This window comes from Mauremys reevesii, linkage group 16 (genome assembly GCF_016161935.1).
Source record: "Mauremys reevesii isolate NIE-2019 linkage group 16, ASM1616193v1, whole genome shotgun sequence".
NCBI classification, from domain to species: domain Eukaryota; kingdom Metazoa; phylum Chordata; order Testudines; family Geoemydidae; genus Mauremys; species Mauremys reevesii.
The window spans coordinates 431,642-442,221 of record NC_052638.1 but is presented as its reverse complement, the minus strand read 5'-3'; the positions used below and the strand labels follow the sequence as shown (position 1 = coordinate 442,221).

The window sequence follows — 10,580 nt, the reverse complement described above, 5'->3', positions numbered from 1 at the left end:
GCATTCACAGACATGCTCAGCACCGTGGAACGCCGCTTTTGGGCTCAGGAAACAAGCACTGAGTGGTGGGATCACATCGTCATGGAAGTCTGGGATAACGAGCAGTGGCTGCAGAACTTTCGGATGAGAAAAGCCACTTTCATGGGACTGTGTGAGGAGCTCGCCCCCACCCTGCAGAGCAAGGACACGAGATTGAGAGCTGCCTTGCCGGTGGAGAAGTGGGTGGCTATTGCAATCTGGAAGCTGGCAACTCCAGTCAGCTACCGATCGGTTGCAAACCAGTTTGAAGTGGGAAAGTCAACCGTTGGAATCGTGTTGATGCAAGTTTGCAGGGCCATTAAGTGCATCCTGCTAAGAAGAACTGTGACTCTGGGGAAATGTGCAGGACATTGTGAATGGCTTTGCAGAAATGGGCTTCCCTAACTGTGGAGGGGCGATAGATGGGACCCATATTCCTATTCTGGCACCACCCCACCTAGCATCTGGATACGTTAATCGGAAGGGGTATTTCTCTATGGTTCTCCAGGCGCTTGTGGATCACCGAGGGCATTTCTTTGACATTAACGCAGGCTGGCACGCATCTTTCGGAACACTGGCCTGTTCAGTAAGCTGCAGGACGGGACTTTTTTCCCGGACCGGAGGATCACAGTAGGGGACGTCAAAATGCCCACTGTGATCCTTGGAGACCCCGCTTACCCGTTAATGCCGTGGCTCATGAAACCGTACACAGGGAGCCTTGACAGTAGCAAGGAAGAGTTCAACTACAAGCTGAGCCAGTGCCGAATGACTGTGGAGTGTGCTTTTGGCCATTTAAAGGGGCACTGGCGATCTCTGTATGGGAATCTGGATTGGGGGAAAGCAGCATCCCTGCGATTATATCCGTGTGCTGTACCCTTCATAATATTTGTGAAGGGAAGGGTGAAAGATTCAGTCAGGCATGGACCTCCGAGGTTCAAGTCCTGGAGACTGAATTTGCACAGCCAGAGAGCAGGGCTACTAGAGAGGCCCAGCACAGGGCTGTAAGGATTAGGGATGCCTTGAGGGAGGAATTTGAGGCTGCAAACCAACAGTAATGTTTGGTGCCTTGCACAGGAGTGAAGTGCAGTGGTTACAATGTTAGTGGGAATCTGTTTGCTAAGCTGATTTGCAGTGCCTGTGTCTTTCCTGGGCTAAGGTATCTTTGACTTTATGCAATAATAAAGACTGTTTTCAAAGCCAAGAATTCATTTATTGAAAAGAAAATTACTTTATTGAAAGACACACAACTTTTTGGAAATCTGAAAAGGCAGGGGGTGGGGTGGGGTGGGGAACTGTGCAGTCACAGGTTTGAATATGTCCTGTCTGGAGTGCTGTGCAATGACTGCTGCACTTCAAGATGGCTGTACTGCATGGTGATGGGGGTTGAGTGCAGAGGGTAAGGGTCGTAGTTCTCAGGGCTGGTTAGTGAACGTACATTGGTGGTGATCCACAGGGAGTAGCTCAAACCTGCAAAGTGCCTGGCCAGGGGCAGGACATTAGCCCAGCAAGGGAGGGGTGTGGCAGTGACATCACAAAGGCCTTTTGCAGGACCTCAGACTATTGGTCAAAGGTGGTGGGGAGGTGGTGACCTCACAGAGAGATGCTGACATCAGCCAGGCAGGACAGGGGCGAGGGGCCAGGGAAACCTCGGAGACCCTGTGGCTTTGCTTCAGCAAGTCTCCTTCTCCAGGTCTCTCTTTGAGGACTGAGAGAGTATTCGGGTTCACGGACGTGAGCGCCAGGAGGAACCTCTTTCGAGTTTTCTCCTTCCCTTTCAGTGATTTTTACTAGAAAACAGCCATCCCTGTTTAGAAGGCAAGAGCCTCCTGGAGGTTTGAAACCTGTTCAGTCTGATCCATCTGTTGCAGGGGAGTGCTCTGCAGTTCCCACTCTGGGAGGTCCACCCAAAAATGTGGGGCTGAAATAGTGCTCGGGCAGTGATCCCCACCAGTGACCTGGGCCATCCTTTGGGCTCTCTGGTGAGAACCCTCAGCCTCCCGTCCTCAGTCTCTACCCTGATTGACTGAGCAGGGGGTTATTGACAGGGAGGAGACTCAGATCCTTGTTGGTCTCTTTTAAGACCAAGTAAATAAGTCAGAACCAGTTCTATGTTTGATGAATTTTGCTGTTCTCTGCATTAATTGTCTCTGAGCAGTTCATGATTCTCTCTAACATTGCAGTTCTCCTCAAATACTTGCTGAATAATTACTGTCACTGTTGTTGGTCTGGAGCTCATCACAGAGCACTTTATTCAGGTCATTCAGTGTCTGAAATTCAAGATCTGATGGTTAGTTTGTAAAAGCAGCAAAGAGTCCTGTGGCACTTTATAGACTAGCAGATGTTCTGGAGCATGAGCTTTCGTGGGTGAATACCCACTTTGTCGGATGCATGCAGTGGAAATTTCCAGGGGCAGGTATATTGAAAATCAGGGCTCTTGGGTCCTATTCCCAACTCTGCCAGTGACTGGCTGTGTGACCTCAGACAAGTCAATTCTCCTTTCTCAGCCTTAGCTTCTCTCTCTTTTGAGTAGGGATAATAATGATCCGCTCCTGCCTACCTCACGGTGGGTGGAGGCAGGGCCAGCTCTAGGTTTTTTGCTGCCCCAAGGAAAAAAAAAATTGGCTGCCCCCACCCCAGCCTTGGGCTCCCCTCCATAACTCTTGCTGCCCGAGCCCTGGACTCCGCCCCGCCCCACCTGCACCCCCTGCCGCCCCATGTCTGGGCCTCCCCCCCACCCGCACTCCCTGCCGCCCCAGCCCTGGGCTCTCCTCCACACACACCCCATGCTGCCCCAGCTCTGGGCTCCCCCTTCCCCACTAGTGCTCCCCCACCCACACACCCACTGCTGCCCCAGCCCTGGGCTCCCCCTGCCACCTGCACCCTCCTTCCGCCCCAGCCCTGAGCCACTGGTAACTTGCTCCCAGGGCAGGTCATTCAGCAGGAATTTTGGATATGCACAGAACACAGACAGGACTGGTTCCCGCATGGTTACAGAACTGCAGTAAAATGGAACAATTTTCAGCTTGTGTGATTGGAGGAGATCTGGATGCATATTATCAGACTGTCCTCCATAAATGAGGAAAAGTTGAGGTGCCTTTATTATTCTTTGTTTCTATGGGGAATTTGCCAGTGCAATATCACTGTCTTCCTTTTAAGCAAACAAAACTAGAAAAAAATGACAATGGCTGTTGAAAATAGCAATTCCAGTCCTAAAAACCACTGGGAAGCATTTCTTGCTCAATTTTATCTAGTAGGATGCCCCTGGAACAACGGGAGAGAGAAACCTGCATCGCTGAAAGTGCAGCCATGGAGACACCACACAGCAGCCTTGCCTAGCGGTGGTAGGGGGGGCGAGAAGGGACATCATCCGAGCTCCCTGCATCCAGGTCACTTTCCTCAGCCGGGCTGTGTCAGGGGAGGGCAGAGAGCAGCAGCTTCTGATGCTCCCCTCACAGCCCAGCCCAGGTGGGGACAGTGACCAGGACGCAGGGAGCACATAGTGTTGCTCCTCGCTCCCCCCACCCTCTGTGGAGCCACGGAGGAGCATTGGGGCAGGGGAGAGCAGTGAGCACCTTTGCACGGCCACACGGTGCCCTTTGACCCCCTGGAGCCCTGGGCGGCTGCCGGGGGCCCCACCCCTAAGGCCAGCCGGGCTCCCCAGCACGAACAGCAGAGACACAGGGAGACTGGCCACCCACTGAGCAGAGGTAGCCTGGGCGGCTCGTAATGGAGGCTTGGGGGGGCTCAGCCTCCCCAAACCTTGTGTTGCCAAGGGGACAGTGGGGCCCATGACTAGGGGCCCTGGCCAAATTGGGCCCCCCTGGGAAAGTCTCCCCCATGTCAGCCCCAGGGCTGGAGGAGCTCCCACTCCCTGCTACGGCCCGGGCACTGCAGCAAGGCACAGAGCTTCTCTGGCCTTGGGGCCGCAGCGGGGCCGGGGTAAAGGAGTGACAGGGTGGGGCCAGTGGGGGAAGGGGTGGAACAGAGGTGACAGTGGGTGGGGCCGTGGGTGGAAGGTGTGGAAGGCCCCCTTTCCCTGGGCTTTGGCATCACTAGCCCCTGCTTAGCGAGTAGGGGTCAGTGGTCCCCAAAATGTAGGGCGTGACTCCTAGGAGGACACAGAGGAAGATTGATGGGGGCACCTCAGGGTCTGAGCCAGCCCCCATGGAGGGCAGGGAGGGAGCCCCACTCAGCCCCACTCTGTCCCAGCTCTTCCCCAACCCCACCCTCAGCCTGGGCCCCTGGCTCCCAGCCCGGCCTCGACCCCCTGACCCCTGTCCGCACCCCTCTCCCCAGCAAGCAATGGCCCCACTCCCAGCCCCGGTTCTCGACCGCGGCTTCCGAGGGGCCACAGCCATGGATACTAGGGCACAGTGTGAAATGTTTGGGGCCCACTGGGTTAGGGTGACGTCCTCATTCACTTCTCTGCAGTCCAATGAAAGCGATTCCTCCCCCACCCACCCACCCACCCCTCCGTCAGGACGGCCTAGGTACGTTCCGCTGCCCTTCACTCGTACAGGGAGGAGAATAACATTTCATTGCACTCACTCCTAAAGTGATTTGCAACCCACCACCATCCACAACTGGTCATTTTGGGGAAGCGGCCCCCTCATGCTGCATAGCTAGGCAGAGTAGGGGTGTCTTTGCAAACACGGTCTGTTCCTGAAGTCTTCCCACAGCTCCTCACTAGATGTGAGGCGGGAGCTCATTCAGCCCCTGCTTATGCTTAGTATTGGGAAACTCCTTAGTGTCCCTATCTCTGCCGGCCTTAGAGATCTCCTCCTGTCCCTGTTTTAGCAGCTCAGATGAGGTGGCTGAGTGGTTAAGGTGATGGACTGCTAATCCATTGTGCTCTGCATGCATGGGTTCAAATCCCATCCTCATAGGCTGCATTTAGTCTTCATTCTCCTTTACAGACAACCATCTCCCCCCTTGGTACAATGACAGATTAAACAATGTTGCTTCTTGCGAACAAAAACCTTCTCAGAATCTCAGCTGCCCCTCCCCCCTTACTTCAAATAAAATATCTAAATCCCAGATTTCTAAAAAAAATTCTCTAGTCCTGCATTTCTTAGTTTTTATCTCAAAAGGGAACAGCCTCATAATCTGCCCCGAACACCCTGGGACCTCCCCAAATAATTAAAATACCCCCAACCTGAGCAAGGCCACAACAGTGAACCAGAGCTAGTGTCTAGGCCAAGCTGTTCTGAAGGAGACAACTCAACCATTTTCTCTCTGCTTCCCTTGGCAAAGTCTGACAGAAAACCAAATTCCCCAAACTGAAAATTTTCTGCTGAAAAACCACTACTAGTCTGTTTGGGGACTTTGGTTTGAATGTACTATTATTATTCTCCTCTGATTTCTGAATCAGTTTTGTCATCCAGGTGTGTTTCCAGCTGTTGAGTTGTGGGGGAGAGAGGCTAACTCATGATGTCTCTACCCCCCTTTCATAGTTTCTTCCAACTGGCTAGGAAGTACCTTTGCTACGATGTGAGCCAAGCAGTGTCCATTGTCGCTGTGCTATCTCGGAGAAGTCTGCATTGTACACGGTTCCTGGGATAGTCCTTGGGAGTGTGGATCCCTTTAATGGGCCAGCAGCGAGTCTGGCTCCTCCGTTGTCACACCTGAAAGGCTGGTGGTGGGCATTTCCCAACCTCATCTCAGTCACACACACAGAGCAAAACTTCCCAGCCAATGCTACACACACAATCCAACACAATATTAATGTTCAACAGACCAAGACTTTTGAAATGATACCTCACCAGGCAGACTTTGTACAAACCGTATCATCATTATAGGAGAGTGGTGAATATGGGGCTTCCAGGGTGCTGCTTTGAGCACAGCAAGCCACACCTGGGCTGACATTGCAGTGGAGCTGGGGCTGGAGCTTAGAGTCCATCTCTCCTGGGATAAAGATGGCAGCATGGCTGGCCTGGGCCATCTGACGTGGGCTCATGGAGCTAAAGCTAAGAGGCTAAAAACTGTGGTGCAGATATTTGTGTTCACACTGAAGCCTGGGTTCGGAAACCCTCACCCCTCGTGGGGTCTCAGAGACTGGGCTCAAGCCCATCTGTCTGCCCTGTAATTTTATAGTCTTGCAGCCCAAGCCCCATAACCCTGAGTCAGCTGACCGGGCTTTGCGACAGGTGCCCTGGGTGTGTTAATCGCAGTGTAGACATAACATTAGGCTACATCTCCAGTGCAATGAAACACCCACGACTGGCCCGTGTCACGTTAATCAGGGTCATGCGGCTTGGGCTGTAAAGTTGCAGTGTCCGTGTCTCGGCTCAGGCTCAGTCCCCTGCTCCAGGAGCCCAGAAGGTTGGGAGCGGGTTTAGCAAGTGGAAATGGTAAAACCGCAGGGGAGTATTACCCTGGACTCATGGCATTTCTCCATTGGTCTGTCTGCTCTGGGGCAGGGACAGAAACACGTCCTGCTGCTTTTGTTATTTCAAAGGGCGGTTTAGGATTTTCATTCTCAGACTCGGTGCACAAAACAGGACTCAACCCTCGGCATAAACTAAACGAGCTGCCCACAGATTCTGGCAGCCACAATGAGCATCTGGTGTGAGAGCTCAGACCTGCCCCTGTGCCAGAGGGACACGGTCGTCTGTGAGGGGACTGGACCACTGACCTATCAGCTCCTAACTCCCAAACTTTCAGTAACTCTATCATCAGTGCCTGTGAGTGTAATTTAAACCATAAGAAAAACCACACTAGGCTAGACCGAAGGTCCATCTAGCTCTGAATCTTGTCTTCTGACAGTAGCCAGTACCAGGTGCCCCAAAAGCAACTCAGTAAGGTACCACTGGAACTTGAACCCAGGATCTCCTGTATACAAAACAGTGGTTTTAGCCAGCTAAGCCATGGTGCCTACAGTTGCTGAAGGGATCATGTCTGCACACACCTGACTCTCTGCCAACCTCCATCTGGGCCTGACAAGCTTTGCTGGTGTTTGGATTCAGTAAAGCAGAGGAGCAGGTGAAGTTTTACTCCCAAGGTTCTTTGGACAGGTCTACACTACAAAATTAGATCGGTGTAACTACATTACTCAGGGGTGTAAAAAATTTACCTCCCTAAGCAATGCAGTTATATCAGCCTAACCCCGGTGCAGATAGTGCTGTGCCAACAGGAGGGCTTCTCCCATCAGCATAGCTTGGGGAGGGGCTTGGTTAGTGAAGATGAAGAGAATAGGTGGCCCATGGCTCTTGCATTTGGGGAGGCTGGGTGTGAGCGCTGGAAGCTCCCTAGAAGTGGGGGGCCCATTGGTGCCCAGACCATGGCATTGCCCCCCCACCCTTCTCTCTCTGAGGCCCCACCTGTGCTCCCGTTTGGCCACTTCCCACCCCCGCTCTTCCTCTTTGGCTGAGGACGGCTGAGCCACCTTTCTCTCGCTCCCCTCCTCCCCCAAGGCCTTCCTGCCTCCTGCTCGTGCCTCTCCACCCCCTACCACACGGTCTGCCCACCAGCCACCACCGCCACCTCTCTGACCCGTCACTGCAACCCACCCTGCCCACCACCCACACCTCTCTGCCTCTCCCTTGAGACCTGCCCTGCACCACTTGCACCTCTGTGCCCCTCCCCTGAAACCTCCCTACCCACTGCCCCCACCTCTCTGCCCCCTCCTCCAAGACCTGCCCCACCCCTGAGACCCACCCTGTCCACGTCTTTCTTCGGTCGTCTGTTGTTATTCCATGAAACATCAAGAATGGAATAAAAAGCTGAGTTTACTCCAGGGTGAGGAAAGAAAGGAGCCACCAAGCCCCTGGCATTGCTGCTTTAAAGTGTTTTAATTAAACCGCTGTTGCATATCCACAATATGCCCCTTGTGTCACCAGAGCACATCCACGCTAGCATCTCTTGGATCGCCAGACAGCAGTGCACTGTGGGTAGCTATCCCACTGTGCAACAGGTGCAGGGTGATTTGAGAAGGGTTTGCGATGTCTCAGAGGATGGCACAGCATCACACGATACAGGTTTCTCCATCCCATTGTTCCATGGGCATCGTACTGGATTGCGAGCTGCTTTTCAACTGCAGTGTGGAGACTGTTTGTGTGTGGGGACAGACAGTGTGTGTGTTGGGGAAGAGTGAGGGTGTTGAGATAGGTAGGAGCGTATCATTATTATCCCTACTTGAAAGAGAGAGAAGCTAAGGCTGAGAAAGGAGAATTGACTTGTCTTAGGTCACACGCCCAGGCAGGGGCAGAGTTGGGAATAGGACCCAAGAGCCCTGATTTTCAAACTAACCATCGGATCTTGAATTTCAGACATTGAATGACCTGAGTAAAGTGCTCTCAGATGAGCTCCAGACCAACAACAGTGCACAGTAATTATTCAGCAAGTATTTGAGGAGAACTGCAATGTTAGAGAGAATCATGAACTGCTCAGAGACCATTAATGCAGAGAAGCAGTAAAATTTATCAAACACAGAACTGGCTCTGACTTATTTCCTTGGTCTTAAAAGAGAACAACAAGGACCTGAGTCTCCTCCCTGTCAATAACCCCCTGCTCAGCCAATCAGGGTAGAGACTGAAGATGGGCAGCTGAGGGTTCTCACCAGAGAGCCCAAAGGATGGCCCAGGTCACTGGTGGGGATCACTGCCCGAGCACTATTTCAGCCCCACATTTTTGGATGGACCTCCCACAGTGAGAGCTGCAGAGCACTCCCACGCAATACACACACACACACCTCTCCTAATGTTGGGAGGGGAACAGGAGAAAGGACAAAAGAAGCAAGAGACGAAGAGAAAGGAGGGAGGGAGGGAGGGAGGAAAAGGTGAAACAAAAACAACAAATCCTAATGTCCCCAGTGATTATAAGGGACAAAATCCCAGGTGCGCCATAAACTTCTGCCTCCTTAAGCTCGTATTTTCCATGCCTAGAATTCAACTGTCACCAGCTGGATCAGACTGAACAGGTTTCAAACCTCGAGGAGGCTCTTACCTTCTAAACAGGGACAGCTGTTTTCTAGTAAAATCACTAAAAGGGAAGGAGAAAACTCAAAAGAGGTTCCTCCTGGCGCTCACGTCTGTGAACCCGAATACTCTCTCAGTCCTCAAAGAGAGACCTGGAGAAGGAGACTTGCTGAAGCAAAGCCACAGGGGTCTCTGAGGTTTCCCTGGCCCCTCACCCCTGTCCTGCCTGGCTGATGTCAGCATCTCTCTGTGAGGTCACCACCTCCCCACCACCTTGGACCAACAGTCTGAGGTCCTGCAAAAGGCCTTTGTGATGTCACTGCCACACCCCTCCCTTGCTGTGCCAATGTCCTGCCCCTGGCCAGGCACTTTGCAGGTTTGAGCTACTCCCTGTGGATCACCCCACTCAAGGAGCATTCGTTCTAGGAAGCAAGCCGGCTAGACAGGAAAACATCAGACGCTGCTCCCAATGCTACACTCAGTTTTTCAGAAATTAGTCGACTTTATGGCCAGAAGAGACCATTAGAGCATCTAATCTGACCCCCTGTGTATCACAGGCCTCCTGTAGGACACAATAGCAGGTGAGGGTGGGGGGCTGAGGAGGCGAGTGGGAGGAGCTGGTGAGCCAGCAGCAGGGGACTGAGATGAACTATGAGTCGGTGGCTGACCTGGTCTGCTGATCTGGTCTGGCTCCCAGCCCCTCTCCAAGGGTTGCAGCTGTCTGGAGGTGCTGCCTTCCACGCCTTCCTCAGTCCCACCTCATTCACTCCACAGGCAACTGATGACCAAGTGGGGGGAAGATCTTATTCTACTTCTAGCAAAAAGACAGTTTTCTTTTACCTTAATTATACTACCTTAGGGGCCCGCTATAACTTATTAACAAGGTTCAATACCACCGTTTTGGCAGGACGGTGCTAGGGAAGGAGGGTTTGTTTCCACGGGGCGGGTGGCGCTTGGGGGGGATTGTTTCGGGGAGGGGCTCTGCAGCGCTGGGGGGTGGTGTTCAGTGAGGCCGGGGGGGTTTAATCCCTCAGCTGTTTTCTTTGGAGTAATATGGCCCTCGCTGCTTTATGAGTTGTGCAGGCCTAGACTACTCCACAGACTCTGGACTCAGCATTCAAGTATCCTGCAGTCTGAACTTCGCATCTGATACATTCCCTCATTGGCTACCATTGTTTGCCCAGCATGGAAGTGCTTCTTGTCCAACAAGGCAGCCAGATTGAGAGTCAGAGGCATGGAATGGCTCTGAAGGAATCAACTGTTTCTCTCTGTGCTTCATCTAACTTTGGATCCAAATGGTAAAAGACAGTTGTGCCTGATTTAATCATGGCATCCTTCAGGAGTGTGACCAATGCCACTTAACTAGGGAGCAGGTTCTAAAAATAGTTTACCTGGGCCACAGGTCACCATAGCTTCCATCTCGGGGGTGAAAATCAACCACTAGTACCTGCAATTTTTGCCTGAGTTCTTGTCAAATCTTTGACCTTACTTGGAGTAATTTGACACTTCTCTGATGTAGAATTCTTCACTAACCGCACAACAGATCAGTAGCGACAGTGAGGTACAACTCCCCCAACTATGCCCCCTTATTTCTTTAATCTGGAGGCACAGATTTAAATTAGGGACTAAATTCAGGTGCGACTTAGG

General features: G+C 52.4%; 1 non-coding gene across 1 annotated transcript; it reads left to right on the top strand.

Annotated features, from left to right (window-relative positions):
• Positions 1 to 4,822: 4,822 nt before the first annotated feature.
• On the top strand, positions 4,823 to 4,904 carry TRNAS-GCU. Its single transcript has one exon. It is a non-coding gene; the product is annotated as a tRNA-Ser (tRNA).
• Positions 4,905 to 10,580: the final 5,676 nt, after the last annotated feature.